This window comes from Helianthus annuus, chromosome 11 (genome assembly GCF_002127325.2).
Source record: "Helianthus annuus cultivar XRQ/B chromosome 11, HanXRQr2.0-SUNRISE, whole genome shotgun sequence".
Classification (NCBI taxonomy): domain Eukaryota; kingdom Viridiplantae; phylum Streptophyta; class Magnoliopsida; order Asterales; family Asteraceae; genus Helianthus; species Helianthus annuus.
Genome location: NC_035443.2, coordinates 104121055 through 104143999, shown reverse-complemented (window position 1 = coordinate 104143999; position 22945 = coordinate 104121055). Strand labels below are relative to the sequence as shown.

The window sequence follows — 22945 nt, the reverse complement described above, 5'->3', positions numbered from 1 at the left end:
TATGTATACACGTGTATGTGTCTCTCTGAACATCTGTGTATGTATGTTTAATAGTGTACGTACGTATGTATATGTGAATGTGTACATATGCGATGTATGCGTGCACGTAAATGTAATTGTGTACGTATGAGGGTACGACTATGTGTGTGTGTACGTCTTTGTGTAGTGTGTGTATGTATGTATATGTGTACGCGTGCGTGTGCGTATGCATGTATGTATATTTAATTGGATATGGATCTGTTTGTGTTTACCCTATATTGATTTGTGTTAGTGTACGTTTATGTGTATATGTCTACATGTTAGTGTGTGCACCTGTAATGTGTTTGTGTATGTGTATATGTAAGTGTGCACGTGTACGTGTACGTGTGTGTATGTGTTAGTGTTAGTGCTAGTGCGCACGTATGCGTGTGTGTATGTATTTATGTGTACGTATGTGTGTAGTGGTGAATCTTGAGATTTCCGATTGAGGGGTGGAAAACGTATATACCTAAAAAAAATTATAAAATCAAGGGGTCGAAAACGTATATACCTAAAAAAAATTATATGGTAACTACATACCGGGTCGAAAACTATATATCTAAAAAATTCTACAAATGAAGGGCGGAGAAATGATTGCTAAATTGATTATACCGTGTGGTTTCTAAACGATCATGGATCTTCATACTGAACAACTGCATCACAAATTCAATCAGATCCTCACTCCCTTCGGTTATTAATATATAGGAGAATTATTTTTATTATTTATAATATCATACTTATCAATATTATTTTCATTAATTATATTAGTTACAAAATATTCCATTATTTTTAACAAAATAACAATACTTATTAGTTATTATTAACTATATCAGTAACAAAATAGTTATTTTTATTTTTTTACCATATAGAAAAATAAATTTAATAAAACTAAAAAAAAATAATTAAACTATTAGAGAGGACATGTCCTTTTTATAAGATTTTGGCTAATAAAATAATTAAACTATTAGAGAGGACTTGTTCTCTCTGTTGAGGACAGATATGCCCTAAAACACAAGCCCGCCAATCTGATCCTCATTACCCCAATTTCCCCCTTTTGATTTTCCCCAAACTTCACAAGCCCGCCAATCTGATCCTCATTACCCCCCAATTTCTTCCCCTTTTCCCCAATTCGTGACACACCGTCACCAGCTGCTACTCCCCTCGATTGCACTACCTCCCTCGTCGCACCACCTCTGCCGTAGCTGTCCCACCTCCACCATCACCGACCCACACTGCCACCTTGGGAGAGAGAGAGATTGACGACGATGGTGGCGAATCTCCGCCCTATTCATCACCACACTGCCACCTTGACCATCGCCCAACCCCCAGCGCACCTCCCCCGCCAACCCCTCGAAAACACCACTTTAAACCCCCAAATTGTCAGAGATTTTTGATTCAAGAAGCAAAAACTCATCTCCTATGGGCTCCAAGCAACCTGGCTTCGATGACGACGCAAGCCCCGGGTTCGTCTTCAGTTTATTTATTAATATTATTATTTTTACATTTAATTGATGATATAGGCTTGAAATTTGTTTGTTTAATTGTTACATGAAGATTTTAATCGGTGGTTTAGCAAAGGATACTACCATAGGTTAGTGTTTAGTTGTGTGTGTTTGTGTAGTTATGACAGTGCCATTGTTTGTATCATTGATTTGAAGTGTTTATTTGTTTAATTTTGTATAGGTACCTTAGTTAACTATTTTACAAAGTATGGAGACCTGATGGATTTGGTTATCATGAAAGATCGATAGACTGGTCGTCTAAGGGGCTTTGGGTTTATTAAGTATGCGGATCCTTCGGTTGTTGACACTGTTATTGCTGAGACAAATGTTATTAATGGGAAACAAGTAAGTTTTTTTTTAGGTTATCATGGTTATGAATGAGGAATTTGACTGTAACTATTTTCATATCTAATGCATGTTTTGTTAGCATAGTTGACTGATTACATGTTATGTGGTACTACATTGATTAAAACCTAAAATAGCGGCTAATTTATTAGCTATTAAAATGTGAAGTTGTTATCGGGCCTTTATAGATAGCTATTTTTATTTCTTAAATTTTAACTACCTTATCACTATTACTAAACACGAAATAGCGGGCGCTATCTATCGCGACGTAGCGTATAGGTACGTTGTCGCTACTTAGCAACTGACCATAGACAGGGTGCTGTTGTGTGGGGTGGTGCTTCTAGTTTTAATCAACTAATCCTGAAACTATGTTCTTAACTATAGGTCAAACTTATTGACTTCTCTCTTGGTGAGAAATCTTTGGTTACTTGCAGCAGTCATGAACCAAGCAACCCTCGCGACCCTCATGTGAGAACACCATTCTTTTATCCATTTTTAGTGATTATTATAATATTTATTCGTTAACGACTGTATGGTTCACTAATGATCAGAGAGTAGTGCTTAATTTGATGCGAGAACTGGAAAAATAATGAAAGATTTCAACGAAAGGGCAGATGAGTTTGCGTTTGGAGAAACCGGCGGTTTCACTGGGGTTTCTTGGCCTGTTTTCAGGTAATGAATTAGTACGATTAAGCTAATTTATGTTGGACGTTACTGAAGAAATCCTTCCTGATGTCGGCATCTTTTAGATTCGATCTGTTGTGTCATAGATTTGGCTAGTCAAAAACAATGATACAGTAACTTTTTGTTATGATGCACAGGTTTGTTAAACTCATACACCATTTTTTGTAATATTATAAATATATGCTTTCTGTTTGATAGCTGCCAAATGTTAATTGAAAGAAATAGTACCCAAATTTAACAAATCTTTACATCACTTAATGTACCTTTAGTGAACTGATGTATTGATATGAATTAAGAGGTTTCTTGCCTTACATGATGGCTTTTATATCATTTAATGTATCTAATTTGTGTTTAAAAACCTGGCCCGACCCGACCCGAAACCGTTCTGACCCGTGCCCGTTCCGACCCGAACCTGTTTCGACCCGAACCAAAACAACCCTTTTTATAATTGACCTGTTTTGACCCATGTCCCGACCCAACCCAACCCGTTTACCAGGTCTAAGTGGAGCCCTTGTGGACATTAACTATCACTCTGTTGTTTATAAGTGTCAGTTGAGCTGTTGCATACCTGGCAGATCATATGGCTCACATATCCACATTTTATGGGGAAAACCATATAGATCTTTGTTTTTCTATATCATTGTATATCGTATGTGATAAGTTTGCTTTTTTATTAGTTATCTCTATGTTTTTTTTCATGTTGGGTGTAACTTTGGGCGAAGCTATGGGAAAGAGAAGTTGAGTCTGGAAAGACAGGTAAAACTAGTCGTTAGTATGTTAATTTCTTGATTTTTGAAGCATTAAATGCAAGACTGATTGTATAAAGTATCTGATGATTTTTTCTTCATGCAGATCTACTGAAATGCTGTTGATTTTTAGTCCTAAACCACTTAATATTGTTGTACAGGTATCCTGTTTACTATGATTCTACTGTTAGGTCTCAAACTTGTATAAATTCTTTGCTCAGGTTAAACGGGTTAAAATCGCCACTTCTAATTGTGAGCTTGTTCCTTATCCAGAATGGTAGCGATCATGACACGGGTTTGATGGCAGATGTTGGCAGTGATCAGGAAGATCATTCAGTTGCTGTAGCGAAGCACATAGAAGTTGCAGATAAATATGACGTCGGGGAATACGGTGACTTTCTTTCATCCAAGGTTTCATTTATTTGGTTGTTTTATGTTTGACTTAAACAAAAATTCGAACTAGTTAACTTTTATGTACTTTTATGTGTATACATGTACACATCAGTGGTTTCGTATGTATTCGGGAAAATTGGTTATAGCACTTAAATGTAATTTTTTTTTACTATTTTTCGACTTTTAGTGGCGACAAATGTCGCCGCTAAAGATAAACATGTCGTCGCTAAAAGTGAACAACCTTTAGCGGCGACATGTGGGACTTTTAGCGGCGACTTTTGTCGCCGCTAATGCTCCGTTTTCCTGTAGTGTTAAACGGGTTCACGGATGATGTAAATGGCTTGCTAATATACCTTTTATCATTCTGTTTAACATGTTTAAGAGGTTTGAATCTATTTGATTGTTGAGATTTTTTGGTTTAAGAACCTGGAAAAACAATTTTTTTTTAAATTTTATAGGACCTATAGAGACGACATGTTGTCTCTATAGGTGAAAATGTTTTTTTTTAATTTTTGAAAGTAAACCTATAGAGACGACATGTTGTCTCTACAGGTGAAAATGTTTTTAAAAGGAAATCCTATAGAGACGACATATCGTCTCTATAGGGTTAAATTTTTTTTTTAATTTAAAAAAAAAAAAAGCTTATAGAGACGACATGTCGTCTCTATAGGTGAAAATATTTTTAAAAAGAAAATTCTATAGAGACGACATGTCGTTTCTATAGGGTTTAAATGTTTTTTTTCAAAAAAGCTTATAGAGACGACATGTCGTCTCTAAAGGGCTTCAAAATATTTGAAGAAAATGTTTTTTTTTTATTTGGTAAATATTAATTAATTTTTTATTATTTTTTAGCAAATACTTATAGAGGCGACATGTCGCCTCTATAAACAATCTATAGCAAGGACACTTATAGAGACGACTTGGGTGACCTATAGGGACGGAGCTGTAGAAACAACATGTTGTAGAGACGACATGTCCTCTCTACAGGTTAAAAAGGCTTATAGAGAGGACATGTCCTCCCTACAGGCCAAAAAAATATCGTCCCTATAAGATCTTTTTCTTGTAATGCACGTGACAATTTTTAACGTTTAAAATGGATGTTGTTTGGGGCGGAGAGTGAAATCGTGATGGGCTTTATACAGATCAGGGAGTAAAATGGCTATTTCTAAAGGATTGGGGCAAAACCCTTAAAACGACCAAACTACAGGGAGCAAAATGGAAGTTTACTCTAAATAATTTGATGAATATTTTCAATTTTAGTGTAGATTTGCAATTTTACTTTATGTTTGTGTAGATTTGCAAATTTTAATAAAATACGAACGCTAAAGTCACAAATGAACAAGTAAATGAGATCTTTTACTAGTCCCATACCTAGTTCAACTGGCAAGTCCGGTCAAGACAACACAACCTTATAAATCCATCTATTTTATTATAAAGATACAAGTATGTATGTTATATTTGGACAAATTTTAACTTAGTATCCGATCAAGCAAGCCTTTCTGTTACATTTATACTTCTCTAATTATTCATCAAATAATTAAAAGGTTTGCAAACTGATAAACAAAACAATTAAGTGATTAACAAACACTAGAACTAGATGGAAGTATATGGAATACAAAGAACTTACAATTTGTCAAGAACACCGTTGTGATGATGTAGCAAGGTCATGGAAGAAGCTTGGCTTTTTATCACACCGGATCTTCATTCGACCAATCATATTTTCCATGATAGTCTCAGCCTCAGTATGCAACCTAGAAAACCTTGCTTCCAACGTAGCCCGATCTGATCTAGGCACCTTTTTCAGTACTTTCTTAATCCTCTGCAATACTGAAATCACGTCATGAGTATTGTTATACCCATTCTCCAATCGCTGGTTCAGATCTTCCCAATAGCTTTCAATATGCGTCATTCTTTCCAGGAAATCGCAATCCATTATCGTGTCTCGTTGTGCCCTATGGTTCTCAACTTCGTCTTGTTCGAGAACTGTTGCCACATCGCTTTCCATTGGTGCCTCGTCTTGTTTCGTACGAGCCTTGTTTCTTTCACTATATCTTTTTCCACCGATCTAGTAGCACATACAATTCTCCCATAAGGTTTCGTGCTGATGCAACAGCCACCATAGCTCTAACCTCCTGCATGGTTTCCATCTCCATGGATCATATAATAAGCAAGAAACATATAAATACCCTCAATTAAGGCTCTTTCTTGTAGAAATCAATTGTTCAGCTTTTACCATAACTTATGCACCAAGGCATTTACAAATTTTGGACATGAGCTCTACTTGAATAAGAATGTTGGGTAATCAGAACAAAAAGTAGATTAATGGATGGAAGATAATGATATACCGATGTACATATTTACCTCATGTGAAACCACTGTGAAGGTGGCATCAGGAGAACCATCTAGCAAATAATTTTTGACTTCAGAAGACATTGCTACCTGTGGTCCGTCAAGATGACAAGATCAGTTGGATAAATCTTTAAACTTTGTAAGTTGGCAAATGGAGAAGGTTGATGTGAGATTAGTTCCACGGATGAAGAAAGAAACTGCCAAATGCCAAAAAGAATGTATACAAAAGGAGATTAATTTAAGTAAAGCTATAAAAGCATAATTTCCTGTGAGCATGCTTCTTAATAGCCATGGAACTAAAGCAGTCAAATAGAGGCAGTAGACTCCTGTAAGCACTCTCAATACACTTCTTTTTATTATTTTTTTGCAATCACAAGAATATTGCTATTGTTTATATTCATACTTTACGTTAGTCTATGTGTTGTGGATTAACTAAACCTATTGCCACATCACTGCCACATTAGAACTTGACCGTTAACTAAATACCTAATTAACAATGCGTTGTGAATTAACTAAATCAAAAAATTAAAACAAAAAAACAAAAAGGATGTGGTTGGTTTAGATTGGGGCGGCCGGCAGCATCATCACTACCTTATTCTCATTCACGCGCCAATGCATTCACCAAACATTCATTAACTAAAGCCATTAAGGGAGGGGCGTGGTGTTGAGCCTGTTAATGGGTGATGTGGCACCCCTCCGTTAATCCACAATGCATAGTCTTAGATGAACGTGATAAACATTAGGACCAATACCAGCATACATTGACAAGTGCCAAGTTAAGTGTAAGAAGTTTGACATTATGGAGCTGTTGAAGCAGACTAACAATTTTGTGAGTATATGCCTCATCTTTATTGGAACCTTCTACATTTGGAGAAGGTGGAAAACGTGGATGTATGTCAATCCATACATCCACCTTTTCCAAGTGAAGAAGGTCAGCAGAAAGCTGCAAAGGATCATGAGCATGATTGCTATAAAATCTATCATAATAATCTTTATAACGCAAAGAGGAAAGGTTGGGTGCAGAAATCAGATGCACCCTTCGCCATTTTTTTACAGTAAGATTCTTGAGTTGAGGTGTAACCACATTGACACCATCATATCCATTTTCAAGTGTTAGACTAGATAGTCCAAAATGAAATATATTAAAACCATTCAAGCCCACCAGTCTACAATGTGTTATGGTGAGATTCTTCAAGTTTGCACAGTGGGAGAAAAGACCAGCACCCTTGTCAGTATTGTCATAATGCAATGAGACATGATTGAGATTTAATATTGCTAAAGCTTGTATCTCCCAAGTAGGTATCGTGATGAAACGTACGACATAATCATACCCGTTAAAGTGAGATGTTTGAGAGACTGAGAACTAAAAAGAGAAAGAGGAATTTCAGGATTTTTAGTCTTCTTATCATGCAACCAAGTAAAATTCAATTGTTGGACATTGTGGGAGAATGCATAGTCTAAAATTCTTTTGACAAACGCTTGGCTAACCTTTCCACGGAATCTGAACTTGACAGAAGACACTTCGGTTTGATTATTTCTGCCCGACAAAACATGTTTAACAAAGTTGGAGAACTTGGGCAATGTATGGAAATCTTAACTTGAGAAACTGAGGTAAGGCATTGAAGTCCAAATAAACCTCCATCTGGATGACAAAACACTCGTTTTGACAGCACGTTTGATGCTAACAAAAGACATGATTTTATGGATAATATCATCTGGCAAGCTGCTTAATCGATCTCCTTCTACATTCACCCTCTTTCTATCACCCATTCTCTTCCCACTATCTTAGATACAGAGCACTGGTGCAAATACGGTACTACTAGTCTTGTTTGCTAAACTAATATCATCCTCATATCATGCCCTCTTTAAGTTTGATTTCAAGAGCTGCAATTTCCAGTAGTGAACAAATATTGAAAGAACTGATATATCTAAACAATACAACTAACCATGCCTCAAAATTTCCAATATTTGACTACTATTAATAGGGGTGTGCACGGTTCGATTCGGTTTTTGGGTAAAATCAAAACCGAAACCGAAATGTCGGTTTTTGGCTTTTTAAAACTGTTCGGTTTCGGTTTTTTCGGTTTCGGTTTTTTCGGTTTTTATGTCGGTTCGGTTCGGTTTTTAGAACAAAATTATGTAAGATTCAAAAAAATATAAAGTGTAATTTAAAATATAAGAATCTTTATTATATATTTACATTTAAGTGATTATAGTTAACCAAGAATTTTACATTTTATACAGATAATAATAAAAATCAATCCCACTACACATGCAACATTGGGATTATATATTTTTAGTTCGTTTATACTCTTTTTTACCCAAGGGCGCAGCATAGTAGGGGCGGCCGATCTCCGAACTTTTCGCTCAATAGTGAAGAGTATGTAGTTTTTGTATAGAAATTTTTGGGTATATACGTTTTCAACCCCCTTTTATAGAAATTTTTTGGCATATACGTTTTCGACCCCCGGTTGGAAATCTCAAGCTTCGCCACTACTTTTACCAAACAAATCTTCTATCGATATACTTTTTTTCATAAATCCATATATTTGAATTCACGTCGAGTCAGGTATCAAAGTGCATAAAAACAACTATTAGCAAAAAACTCGTCCTAATAACAAAAATCAAAGTTCAAACTTTCAACAATGAAAATATGATAATCTGTACAAGTATCGGCAGTTCAACAATTGCAAGGAAGAAAAAGAGAAGACATACATACATATATAGGGTATTAGGGTTTCATGCAAAAAGTTACCTTTTTCTTCGAAGAAGTTGAAATGTTTGGAAGGTCAAGGATCTTAAGGACATGGGGTATGGGGCTTGAGTTGGGGCGTGGGTTGGGGCGTGGGTTGGGGGAAAACGCCCAAGGCATCACCCCGGGTGGGTTTGGGTTGGGGCGTGGCCCCTTGGGGTTTGGGTTTCAAGCCAGGCGTGGGCATGGGAGCAAGGTGACATGGCGGTTTATGAATGGCCAAAAGAAAAGAGCCGTTGGCCAACGGCTATATTAAAAAAAAAAGTTTCTTCCATTTTTTCACTATAAAACTCACATTTTTCTTTCATTTTATTACCACATTCAACTTTAGGTATTCTTAACCTTTGTTTATATTAATGGAATGGTTATTTTTTATATGAGTTTGTAATATATTAATATTTTTTTATTAGAATAGGAAATTCGCAACATCGAATCGCCCTGTGAGAATCGGTTAGTAGACTATTCCATGAAGAAATGGGTAAGGAGATTTATCGTGAAAACGATAGCTTATCCTCAAAGTGGAGCGAGATAAGCACCCAACTTACAAAATTTAGTGGGGTTTTAAATAAAGCAAAGCAAAACCCTAAAAGTGGTGAAACCGAAGCCGACATTTTGACAAATGCAGTGGTCGCATTCAAAGCAAATATGAAGACCGACTTCCGTTTCATGCATTGTTGGGAGATTTGTAAATTCCATCCAAAGTGGGCGACTATCCCATTGGTAGTGAAAGTAACTCGTCTTCCAAAAGGTCAAGGGCCTCGTCCCAAGCCCAATCTGATGCACGAGATCAAGAGTTTGAGGACCTTTTGGATGATTCGCCAAGCCCAAACCGGCCTGAGCATGGAAGAAATGCCTCAAGAAGGCGTGCTAAAAAACAAACGGCATCGCCTTCAGCTGGGAGTTCTGGCTCGCGTAGGGGAATATACAGCGACCAGTTGGATGGCATTTCATGCAAGTTGGATACATTCAACGTATTCCAACAACAAAGGGCCGAAATACGAAGGAGCAAAGAAGCTAGAGATGCCGCTAGAGATGCCCTGAAACAAAGACGGGATGATTTGAAAATTCTATCCCAGCCGATTGATCACCTACAGGGTGACGAGTTAGAACTAGTCTTGGCATTGAGAGAAGAGATAAAAAAACAAATATAAAAGTTAGGATATTTTTTTGTAATTTTCTTTATTTAAAAATATTAAAAAAATTAAATTTGTTTTTTAAATAATATTGGGTCAGCTCACGAAGCCCACCAAACCCCCGCCCCAAACCCTCGCCCCACCATACCGTGTGAATGTGGGTTTAACCCATGTCTACCACCCCATTCCACGTGTCAACCAATGCCCAACCCAAGCCCCACCATACCCCATGGTCTTATCGTTAACACTTAACAGTCCACACACAATGCAAAAAGTTACATTTAACAATTTTATGGATTTTTAAAAGTTGTTTTATAAACTAAAAGATACTTTATGTCATGTCAATGCCTGGTGACCAACTCCCATCACCGCCTAAAACCCAAGACACGCCTAAAACCCAAGACACTAATCACCTAGTTGCCTATTTGGCTTGTTTTTAATATTGTTTATTTTAAAGATTATTGGATTTTAATAATTTTAAGTTTCCAATAATAAGACTAATTTTAATAAATTCCCTCAAATGATCTCAACTTTTAAGAATTTGGCCTCCATTGATCATTTTCCAACATAGGTGTACTTTAAATTATTTAAGAAGACTGCAGATGCACTTGAATCTATTGAGGAGACCAAATTTTTATATGTTAGAAAAGTATTAATGTGGGCAAAATTCTTACAAGTTGAGATTGTTGAAGGGAATTTTTAAAGTTGAGATTATTATCGGCTAACAGACGATACTTAAAATTATTAAAATCCAATAACCCTTATTTTAACTGGTATAGTAGTTATGTAATTTTATAGAGTAACTATAATTACCCTACAATAATTATTTTACTATTGTAAAATCATGATTTTTTTACATTTTACAATTAAACATTAATCTTAAGTAGTAGGGAAAAAAATTTCATCCTTCACTTCTTATATTAAGGGTATTTTGTATGTTAAAACTTATTTGTATTTGATCTTTACACTACATGACTGTGAACGTCATATGTGTTTATTAATAACTTATTGATCATTGATTCATTATTGATATTGACTAGATTTGTTGACACCGCGCGTTTTGGTGAAACAGAGCAACTGATAAGGTAAATAAACATTATTTGAAAAAGAAGAATATTATTTAGAAAGCCAAATAGTCAGAATCGACTCAGTTTATCATCATATAGTTTTATGATACCAAATAAGTACTCTATATTTTCAATAAATGTTTGTTTTTAACAAAATTTATACGGGAATGTCAAGGGAAAAAATATCGAATGTAAGTTATTAAAAAATATCAAATTAATTGAAAAAAATGATTTGAAAATGTAAAAAAATAATTATTAAAGGTAGAAAATAATGACAGAAGAAATATGGTTTAGGAAAAGGAAAAAAATAAAAATATGTTAAAAAGTTAAAAACAAATATAATAAATAAGTATTACAATATAAATAATAAATAACTAAAAAGCTATATATAATTGTTATAAATTTAAAGTTACTATAGTTTGTTGTTCATAACAATATATATATTGAAAGTGTATTGTACATTTTTCCTTAATGTACGAGTGTACGTAATGGCAAGTTCGCACGTTATAAGCCTAGAAAGGAAATCTCGCATGTTGAAAAAAAACCAAAGATCGCATGTTTAAAAAATAGTCGCATGTTAAAAAAAATAGAAATTTCGCATGTTGAAAAAGAAGTCGCATGTTGTTCCAAAAAACCAAAATCGCATGTTAAAAAAAGTGCATGTTGTAAGGGCATCTCGTACGCAGCGTACGTTTAGGCAAATTGTACGTTAACCAACCCCTATATATAGGGTGAGGTTCTAGAGTGAACACTAGTCTATTTGTGAACTGAATGAATAAATCTTGGCCATCGATTTACATCATGAAATCGTAAAATACACTAGTGTATTTTCATCATCAAATCCTGACCGTTGATTTATACTTATGTATTAATAATCAAGAACTAAAATAGTTCCCTAGTATTCACATTTAAGAGGATTATTCACAGATGAACCTTTAGATAACACATTTATGCCATGTAGTTAAAGCATAAGCTCAAAATTGGAACTTGGAAGTGTAGACTTAATTATAAAAATCTATTAAAGCCTTTCATAGTGTGATAAGTAAGTATCATAACTAGAGATATAACAAACCAAAAATCATGTGACACATACAGTAGCAGCAAAAAATACAGATCCTTGACATAAATAAAACTTGACCATCCAATTCAGGTGGTGCAAAAGGGTGATTGCTCTAGTCCAATTAAGAACCTGAAAACAAAGCACAAAATCTATTGGATATTCATTTAACAAAGTTTCATTTGTTAACGTGTGTAGTCAAGTTAGGTTGGTTCGATCTAGGATCACAGAAAAATTCAAGCCTACCTGAAACCTTCTATTGGAACTTTCATATAATTTATTGGTACAGAATTTCATTTCACGTGATTTAACCATCATACTATAACTGTATTGTTGATAATAATAAGGTGACCCGGGGCGGTGCGTTATGGCCTTGCCATAACGCGTTATACAACCACGGCACACCGCCGCCGCCTACTCGATAACGCGTGTTCATTTTGACGCGTGCTGGCCATAACGCGTTGAACTTTTTGAGTTTTATAGGGTATGACTTGTACATTGTGCATTAATACTTGTATATTGGAATCCCCATCACTAGTGATTCCACCCCTCCTACATTTCTATCACTAGTGATGGAAATTGGATTGATGACATGGCATTAGTTGATTGGATAGTGGGAGTGATGGAATCCATCACTAGTGATTCCACCCCTAGTCCCCTAAGAATATCAGTTTTCATAATTCCTATAATGTTTAAATTAATTTGAAATGATAATAATAAAAGTTTATAGTAAGTAATAATAATGTTAGTTTTCCATATAGGAAAAGGTTGAAGATACAAGTTTTGTAAAACTCCAGGGCTTGTTTGGTCATTATCAAGACTTATAGTTCAAGGGCCGCTATGTTTTTTATTTGAACGGCTAACTCACACCATTGTTGGGTTTCAAAGCTTCAACACAAATAATGTTGGATAATCTTGATGGGTTAAGTCGGTTTACGGGGCTCGAAAACGGGTCGGATACGGGTCAGCAGAATTTCACCCTCATAATCTTGATGTCGGTTCTTGCTACTTGCTTCTTCCGTGCTTGCGTTCGTTCTTTCCTTAACCGAAATCGTTTTTCTTGCTACACTTGCTAACTTGGTTTGATTCAAACTCGTACTTGCTAGCTTGTTTCGAACCTTTTGCTTGCTCGTATTCTTTCTCTTAACCTGCATTCTTGCTAATAACCTGCTACCTTCATACCTGCTACAAGCCACGCCTGACCCGATGCTTACTACACGAACCCCATAGGTCCGTTCATGCTCTTCGAATTCTTGATCCGTCTTTCTTTCTTTCTGAACGATCTTTTTCGGTCTTCTTTCTTCTTTCTTTCCAAGTTGATTTGGATCAGCCAACTTTCGGTCTATTTTCTTTCTTAGGTAAACCACCGGTCTCGGTTACCTCTTTCGGTCTGAACTTTCTTCCTTAGATGAGCCTTCGGTCTATGGTCTCACCTGTGTCGGTCTCTTTCTTCAGTCTCTTCTCGCCGGTCATTTGCGGCTCCTCGGTCTTCTCGATATCTTGCTAGAAATTAATTTCCAGCCACATGTTGATTAGTTCTGTTTAGACATAATGGAAAACATGAAAATATACCTTTGATTGCATCAGTACAGGCCAGCAAAGAATCCAGATGGAGATGCAGCAACAGTGTTTGACATAGTTGTCAGTTTGGTCTGGTTCCTTCTTATGGTGCAATCTAATGATGGTGATAAAGAAACCGAATAAGGGAGTTCAGTTATGGAGATGGAGGCGAATTGATGTTATGTGAATTAGTTAGGTTATGTATCTAACCTTAGAACCTCTACATAAGTCTCCTTATATATGCACCCAGGAGGAAACCCTAATTAGTTAATAAGGGTAATTTGGCCCATCAACAATTACCAACTAATTATTTAATAGGATTGTTATATATTTTGATCCATATAATGTAAATGATTATAATGGCTACTAGATTAAATATAACATAAAATATATTTAATCTTACATTCTCCCACTTAGCCGAGTAATCATTTACTATGAGTATTAGATAAGCCTGATCAGGAGTTAACACTCATTTTAGCCTTAAACAAGTACTATAGCAGTGAAATACAGCCGTTGAATCATTATGCGACTCAGGACCCCCATTAGTCGTACTATAGCCTTAATTTAAAACCTAATCGTCATGATTAAAATATGCATAAGCCCTTTGTTTGATTTGTAACTTTATTTGTCTATATGCCATTATGTCGACTTGACATATTCTTAGAGACATACAAAATCAAACTGATGAGGAAAATTAACTAATAGTTAGTCATTCATAGTACGATATGCAATTGCGCATGGCCGTTAAATAATACCCGTCTATGAGCTCTCTTAATAAGACTTATGGGTAATAGCCCTTCAGTTATAGGATCCTCAAGCATATCATGAATGTATTCGATACAAAACTTAGTTTCCTCAATTCGTTCATAAACGAATAATTAATTGCGTATCGAAATTTAATGCAGCACCTCTCGAACTGTTACTGTTCAAGGAGTCATGGTAGCTGACTTTATCACACTAAGTCTTCAAAACATTAATTATATGGAGTTAATAAACTTATGAGTCCACTGATAAATTTCCAACAACATTTAGTGACTATATTATGTCGTTATAACTTAGGTTGTTATTATCAGTTTATTATGACTCCTCCATAAGATAGGTTTTGTCTGCTAACATAAAGATATACCCAAAATTACATTCTGTCATCTTTGAATATTACAAAGTTAAAGTAATCAACCGGTTTTTAGTTCTCTCCATTTCTTCAAATTTTAGCCTCTCGTTTCTTTTAAAGATATTGTAATACTCCATTAGATGCTTCACATTAATCTAGACATATCTAGTGTGTTGCAATGTGAGTAAAATCTAAACGAGTATAGACTTAAACTTACATAAGGCTTCCAATTAATGAAGCGTAAGGAAATAATCTCATTTATCCTATTATCCCCTAAAGGAGAGCAGTAATTTTGTTACATATGTAAGGACCCATTTAAGGTTAAACTTATGGAACGGAACTATTGTCCCATTGGGTCTATCTCGGTACGTTATGATATCTATTACATAAGAGACATCTCTGAGATCTATTATGTCAAAGTTTGTGTTAACAATGCTTTGACTTATGTAACATATACTTGTAAAAAAGAATATCATTTATATAGACAAGTTTAATTTAGTTACTTCCACTCATCTTGAGGTAGGTACATTAATCCACTTGGTTGTTGATGAAAATAATTACGTTAAGATTTCATCACATTATGATGTTTGCATTAAGCCATACATGGATTTTATTGGCTTAGAAATAAAATGTTCTTTAACCTTCAGTTTGAAACTTTCGGGTTGTTCTATGAACATGTAAATGTGTCAGCCAATTGTTAGGGAAAAATTGTTTTAATGTTCATCTAATGTAGCTTTAAACTATTATTAGCTACTAGAACAGTGATGATCCTCAAAGAAATCTTTGATAATTTTTCTCTTCCTAAGTATAACCTTTGACAATCAACTATGCCTCTTCGTGTCTTAATGCTTATATCAGGATTTGGTTTAGTTATGAACACTCTTATGTAATTCAATCAAATCCCAAACGTTATTTGAACACATAAAATCAGTTTTACTAGAAAACTGTTTTATTCCATTTAGAATATTGATTGACACTAATGGCTTAATTTGAAGAGATAGGATCAGTAAACATTTCCAAAATCCATTTCAACTTCAGTTAGGGAGGTTATGTAATCATCAAAGTTAGTAGGTTTTTAAACCTAGATGACCTCCTGAGTTGATTATTGGGTTTTAAAAGTTTCAGTTTTATGGATTAGCTCTTGGTTAGGTTACTATCATTTTCAGGATTCTAAGTTTGTAAGAGTTGGTGCAGTATGGTGTACAAGAGGTGTAATCGGAGTTAAATTCGGAGTGAAATTTAATGACACTCTTCCCCCCGCCTCTTGTATTCCTTGCAAGTCATAATAAGGACTTTGACTGCTCCCACTGACCTTAGAAATCTTTAGGAACTCAGCATGCTTAGGGTCAATACTTAACGACCAACAAAATCTAATAGAGAAACAAGTTAACTGACGTTAGTCGTTGTGATTTCTCTTGTTGAGGATTATGTTAGTTTGGGTAAGAAATCTAAGTGTGCCTACAATTAAGCAACACTGAAACTTTTGTAAGAGTAGCATTAGATTTTAAGGAGACGAGTTATGATAGAACAGTGTCAAGATGGAGCAGTGTCTTGTACAAGAGGTGTAAATTTAGGTAATGTAAAATTTTCACTCCCCCACCTCTTGCAACTATTGCAAGTTATTATTAAGACACTTAATGCTCCCACTGATCTTTAATATCTCTAGAATGCTACAAGAGAAGTTTCAATGAGCTACGTGACGTGGAACCTATCACATATACGTTAGACTTTATTTGATTTCTTTAATGTCCAGATATCATAAGAAACTTTAGGGACATATTTAATAGAAATCTTATTAAGTACATATATGAATAGATTTCTTCTAAGACTGTGGGTCATACGCGACAAAATTTAGATACAAGTTGATAGTCTTTTAAATGATAAATGAATTATGTCTGAATATTCCAATTGGAATAAGTTCCACGAATGTCAATGAATGACTTATGATGGACCCACACTTATTCCTTAAGCCAAGTAATATTTAGGGCTGTAACGTCATGATTTAAAATCACTTAGAATGAGATTAGATAAAAAATCATCCTCATTAACCATATCATGATTTCTCATGAATTTCGGTTATAATGGATGAAATTTATAAGTCTCATTTTTCCTTTTATCAAATTCTCATTTGCATGATAACAAAAGTTGTGAAAATGTAAGGTATCATCTAGTTTTATCTTAGTAATGTTTCAATCCAGATATTTAGAACAAATAAAATGAGAGTTTAAGATAAGTGTGACTTTATGTTGACTATGCAAACCTCACAACCCTCATAACATTGCTTAATTATGATACTATATTCTGATTAATCTTCATAATATATAAGGTATCGAAAAGCGTTGTTAGAAGACTGCTTATTATGGTTCTTATAGTCTTAACATTTAATTTTGTCACTAACTCTCATGTTAGTTATTTGTCGAGTTCTGGTAAGGAAACGTATGGAACTAGAGTCAACTAATCATGTCTTAATTGGAATATTAAAATTATCAGACTTAAATATCATTAGAAAGTGACTATCTAATTAATTTATCCAACTGTTCTTTAGAGTAATGGATAGTCTCGTTGCTTATGTCTAGTCTAATGACATAATTATGCAGTGAGATTTTCCCTTGAAGAACCTTAGAGTTGGGATTTTGTACTTGTAATTTGTCTATGGACCTTAGAACAATCCTCTTTTAAAGTTTAAGTGGTTGTAAGGTGAGTAACAACTTATTTTCCAGCTTCAAACATTTATTTCCTTGTACATATGTTGCTTATCAACATACTCATTATACTTTGGTACTTTTGAGTGTTATAGTTGATTTATAAAGCATCAAATTGTACAAGTGAAAATCTTAGTATGTAATGTACTGGAAAAATGTACTTATTTCCATGCATAAGCCCTCAACTTTATGGGTCATGGTATTGTACATTATTATGTATTCACATATACCACTTAGCTTTATAATTTAGAATTTTAAATGAAGACATGCATCTTAGGAATTCTTGTGATTATTCCACAATTATAGATTAGTCTTAGGAAAGACTTAATCTGGAATAACTTTTTAGTGACAACACTTATTCTTAATTATCATAAGAGACATCATGTTCGATTTATCCTAATCATCATGCTCTACTTTCCTTCTGTAGTACTCTATCAGAAGAGAGCAATAGGATTATCGTGTCTTAAGAGATAATCAAGGATTTAATTTAAGAGCTAATTCTTATAAAAACTTTAAGCAAAACATATTAGATTTAGGAATTAGAGTGGATGAAATATAGACTTATAGAAGAAAATTAAAGTGAGTAAAATTATGGGTACTAAGAATAAGGCAGACGAAATGATCATAAAAAATTAATTAAGGATCATTAATATAAGGATCATTATGTGAATAGGTTGTGATATGTCTATTACTAACATCAAAATAATAGACTATTTAAAGTTCTACTTAAACGAAGACAAATCAGCTTTGGCCAGAAGTGTAATCATTTAAGCATGTGTGCAAAGTGGTTGTAACAAATAAGCTTTGGCCAGAAATTGAGACAATCACTTTAGTTATGCACTTGTTAAGTATGCCATCTATGAAGGAATTAAATCAGCTTTGGCCAGATATTAAGACATTCATGTTTATGATGCACACTTAACATAACTTTCGTAATACTTGGATGATAAGTAGATATATTAAATCAGCTTTGTCCAGAAATGATACATCAGAAGCTCATTCAAGTAAAGCCATTTTTGGTTTTGTAAAACATTATTTGATCCTTATTAATTAACTAACTAATTACAAAAACCAATTATTTAGTAGCAAACCACCTGTTAGCGCGGATCGAACTCCGCAGTGAGTTCGCTGGGGGGGGGGGTGCAAGGGGACAGCGTGCCCCCGCACGGGGTTCGGGGCAGAGCCCCGAGCTAAGTCTTAGTTCACATTAAACAACCTAAGGTAATGAGGTCTCGAGTTAGGTCTCGACTGAGTTTTGAGATCTCGAGTCAGTTATGAGGTCTCGAGTCGCAACCTTTGTCTCGAGTCGGAACCATGGTCTCGACTACAGTATTTTATGAGATCTCGAGTCATAATGAGGTCTCGAGTCGCAACCACGGTCTCGAGTTTCAGCCTTATGGTCTCGAGTCGCAACCTTATGGTCTCGAGTTATGACCTTATGGTCTCGAGTCGAGACCTTTGTCTCGAGTTGTAAACTTTTGAGCCCTTATGATTTCGAGTCGAGACCTTGTGGTCTCGAGTCGAGATCTGTTGGTCTCGAGTTGTGAAGATTTAAGGACCTGATGATTTCGAGTCGAGACCTTATGGTCTCGAGTCGTAATCTGATGGTCTCGAGCCCACTGTTAATAGCTGTTTATTGTGATAATAACTTAAAACTCGAATTTTTAGGGATTTCGAGATATGGTTTCCTGTTATAGTGATGATCTAATTTTATCAAAATATTTCAAAAATTTTATCTGATTATCTATTAACAGATTTCGAAAATCTTTAGAATGCAAAACAGAACAAAACAGGAAATAACACTCAAAAATCCAAATTATATTCCAAAACATAAAGGAATTTCGAATTTTCCTAAGAACACATGATGAACCCTAAAAATAAAATAATAATTCTGGAACCCGAAACCTGAAAATTAAGGATTCTAAAGCAGATTTCGGACATTAATATTAACCATATGATTTCGAGTTATATAAAATACATTCTTTTCCTTTCTTTTTCCTGAAACATTGAACTCGGGACATGTGACTCGAAAACACCCGTGAGTTTTATTGAGTTTTCAAAAGTTTCTGTTTTCCAGATTTCAATCCCAGAATTGATGGATACGAAAACAGAACTGATTAATCAACATATGCTCTGATACCACATGTTGATCAGTTCTGTTTAGACATAATGGAAAACATGAAAATATACCTTTGATTGCATCAGTACAGGCCAACAGAGAATCCAGATGGAGATGCAGCAACAGTGTTTGACATAGTTGTCAGTTTGGTCTGGTTCCTTCTTAGGGTGCAATCTAATGATGGTGATGAAGAAACCGAATAAGGGAGTTCGGTTATGGAGATGGAGGCGTATTGATGTTATGTGAATTAGTTAGGTTATGTGTCTAACCTTAGAACCTCTACATAAGTCTCCTTATATATGCACCCAAGAGGAAACCCTAATTAGTTAATAAGGGTAATTTGGCCCATCAACAATTACCAACTAATTATTTAATAGGATTGTTATATATTTTGATCCATATAATGTAAATGATTATAATGGCTACTAGATTAAATATAACATAAAATATATTTAATCTTACACCACAATCTCTTTCTTCTCTTCATGCCGGTTCTTTTTCTCCAGCGTTGGTCACTCGAATACCACCGTCCACCCTTCCTCAACGAATTGACAACAAGATTTTTTTCTTAACCACCTCTTTTCTCAGCCCCTTCCACATTCTACGGACCCGCTGCTTCTGCCCTGCAGCAAAGGGTTGCACCCTACTCCGAACACGACTCTCAAACCAGCTGCACCGTTTTCACCCGAGCCCTAGGCTCTGATACCAAATGTTGGGTTTCAAAGCTTCAACACAAAAAATACACAAAGATAACTCACAAATAAGAAACTTATTTTACTGCTTCAAAACCCACTTACATTCATTCAACAAATAACTTACATTAAATAGGAAAATAAACTACTTGCTCCTAAAGAAAAGGTAACTAAATCACCCACTAACCCATTATATTTTGACTAAATAAACTAACACATGACTCATTAAAAATATGAAAATATGTGACTAATATAATACTTTTGCTGACCCGTAAACCGAATTGACCCGTAAACCGACTTGACCCGTAAACCGACTTGACCCATCAAGATTATCCAACAACCATCTAATCCTACTCCTAAATTGACACCTATGTCCACCAAGGGACATAAACCCTCAACCAGGAGGAACACCTTACCAACACACCTTGATACTGCTAAGCTACAAGCCTTTGGGTCAAGGGATTGTCATGTAATTTAGCAACTTAAAAAATACACAATGAAGGGGAGAAGGTGGGATTTGAACTTGTCCCGGTTAAAAATTAAACATTGCAACTTGCCAATTTAGCATTCGATCAAGCTTGACTTTTTGTTATATTTAAGCTTGCTCTTTTTTATTTACCAAATACTTAAAGGTATGCAAATTGATATAAAGGATAATTATCATATTCAGATGAGAGTATATGGAAAATCAAGAACTTACAATTTGTCATGAGGACAATTGTGACATTGGATCAAAGTAGACATTTGAACGGCTTGGTCTCTTATCACATTGGATCTTGATGCGATCCATCATATTCTCCATAATAGTCTCAGCCTCAGCATGCAATCCAGAAAACCTCGCTTGCAACTTAGCCCCAAGTGATCTAGGCACCTTTTGCAGTAATCCTTCAATGCTTCGTGTAACAACTCTCACCAAAATTATTATTTATTAAATCATTTTATCCAAATAGGAAACCCTAATTGAGACATCCAAGTGATTCTGCGCAAACCCTAAAATTTTCAGAACAATCAGAATCAGGATCAGGGCCCCTAAAACTCAGGGGGGGGGTATTCCCTATTAACGATTATCCTTATAATTCGCTGTCTAAATCGAATTTTCTCGATCCGTCGACTCAGCTAGGCTACACACACACGTGGCAACCCTATGATGAAACGTGTCCCGTCGCGTCACGCGATGCCTCCAGGGTGACCCCTCGCGTCACGCGAGGGGGTCAAATTCTCAGTATAAATAGAGGGCATTGGGACTTGCATTCTGGTGTTGGAACGACGAAGAAATTCAGTTCAAACATCAAATTATCTTCTGATTACTACCAAACACACACTAGCTCGAATTCTGCTACGATACAGGGTATTAACTCGATCGCTGCTACGATTCAATATCTGATCGATTGAAACTATCCGATGAATGTTTAAGTGCTGGTCAAATTGGGTTTATACTTTGTCATTCGTCGTGATTCCGACAGGATGTTTGAGTGTCGCCCGAACTCGGGCTATACTCTGTCATTCGTTGCGAATCCGCTGAATGTTTAAGTATTGCACTTTGTTATTCGTCGTGAGGGTTTAAATCTCGTGAGCTTATCGTAAAAGTTGTATTCAGTTACTTACCTAGTTTCGTGTGCATTATCACTTAAATTAGGTTATCGGGCTTATCAGTAAACTAAACACTACCCCATACACTTACACTCAAAGTAGATGCTAATTCTCAGAAGAATCTGAATCATGAAGCTTATTAAATCAATACTGCATGCTTATAATGTGAGTCATTCTCTTTTTATTAACTGTTTTACAATACTCCAAATTATTTTCCAAAGTTATAATTACAGGGATTAAGTCTTTGTAATCACCAAATTACAGCCGGTATGTGGGGTATTGTGCACATTACTACTGTTTTTATCATTTTAGGTGAGCGTGCCTAAATTATGATATACACTATTAGGTAGTCGGACCTAAATAGTGATATACGTCACTTTTGGGTGAACGGACCCAACAGTGATATGACCACAGTCACAGATCCGGTCGAGTGACAAATACTGTGGGTAGTTGGTTGATATCAGGAAACATTGTAATCGCTCTTAATACTGTAAATTATAACAATGAGTCATTTTGTGCAAACTGAATGAACTCACTCAGTATTTCCCGCTGACAAATCCTTTTTAAAACGCGTTTCAGGTAATTACAGTAGATTGGAGTAAGAGTTGGATATGGCACTGAAAGACTTCAAGAAGTGGCTTATTTTATTAATTAAATCAAATTAAGAAAAGTTGTTTTATGTAATTGGGTTTATCCCTTAATAATGCTACCTTTGTAAAACATGGGTTTATCCCACCTATTTAATAAATAAAATCCGGTGTTTCCTAAACTCTGATATTTTCCTAACTCACGGTCCTGATGAAATTTCCGCTGCAATATTTTTCAAAATAATCACCGGTACCACTTGGCTGTTCGCGGCTCCCGATTCCGTCCAGGGTGGGTCGGGGGTTGTAACATTTGTGCTTGAAATCATTGTGATCAGTTCAGTTATCAATAAAACAATGTTATTTGATCCCAATGTTTGTTTGGTTATGTTTTACATTTTTCATGTTTTGACTTTTGTTCGATTTTAAACTCTCCATCGCTTTCTGGAGAATTATACGCAAACTGGTGCGTAAACGTACCCAGTTTAATGCGACAAATACTCCGGAACATCAACATATACTTAACATACCTTAAATAACC

General features: G+C 35.3%; 1 long non-coding RNA gene across 3 annotated transcripts; it reads left to right on the top strand.

Annotated features, from left to right (window-relative positions):
* The first annotated feature begins 994 nt into the window (after window positions 1–994).
* LOC110886925 lies at window positions 995–3856 on the top strand. 3 transcript variants are annotated; one of them, XR_002563063.2, is made up of 8 exons: window positions 995–1481; window positions 1573–1609; window positions 1702–1865; window positions 2250–2333; window positions 2417–2537; window positions 3272–3305; window positions 3402–3456; window positions 3569–3856. It is a non-coding gene; the product is annotated as an uncharacterized LOC110886925 (long non-coding RNA). The 3 variants fall into 3 exon arrangements; XR_002563064.2 differs by lacking the exon at window positions 1573–1609 and having other exon boundaries at window positions 996–1481; XR_004872502.1 differs by lacking the exons at window positions 3272–3305; window positions 3402–3456.
* The last annotated feature ends 19089 nt before the right edge of the window (window positions 3857–22945 follow it).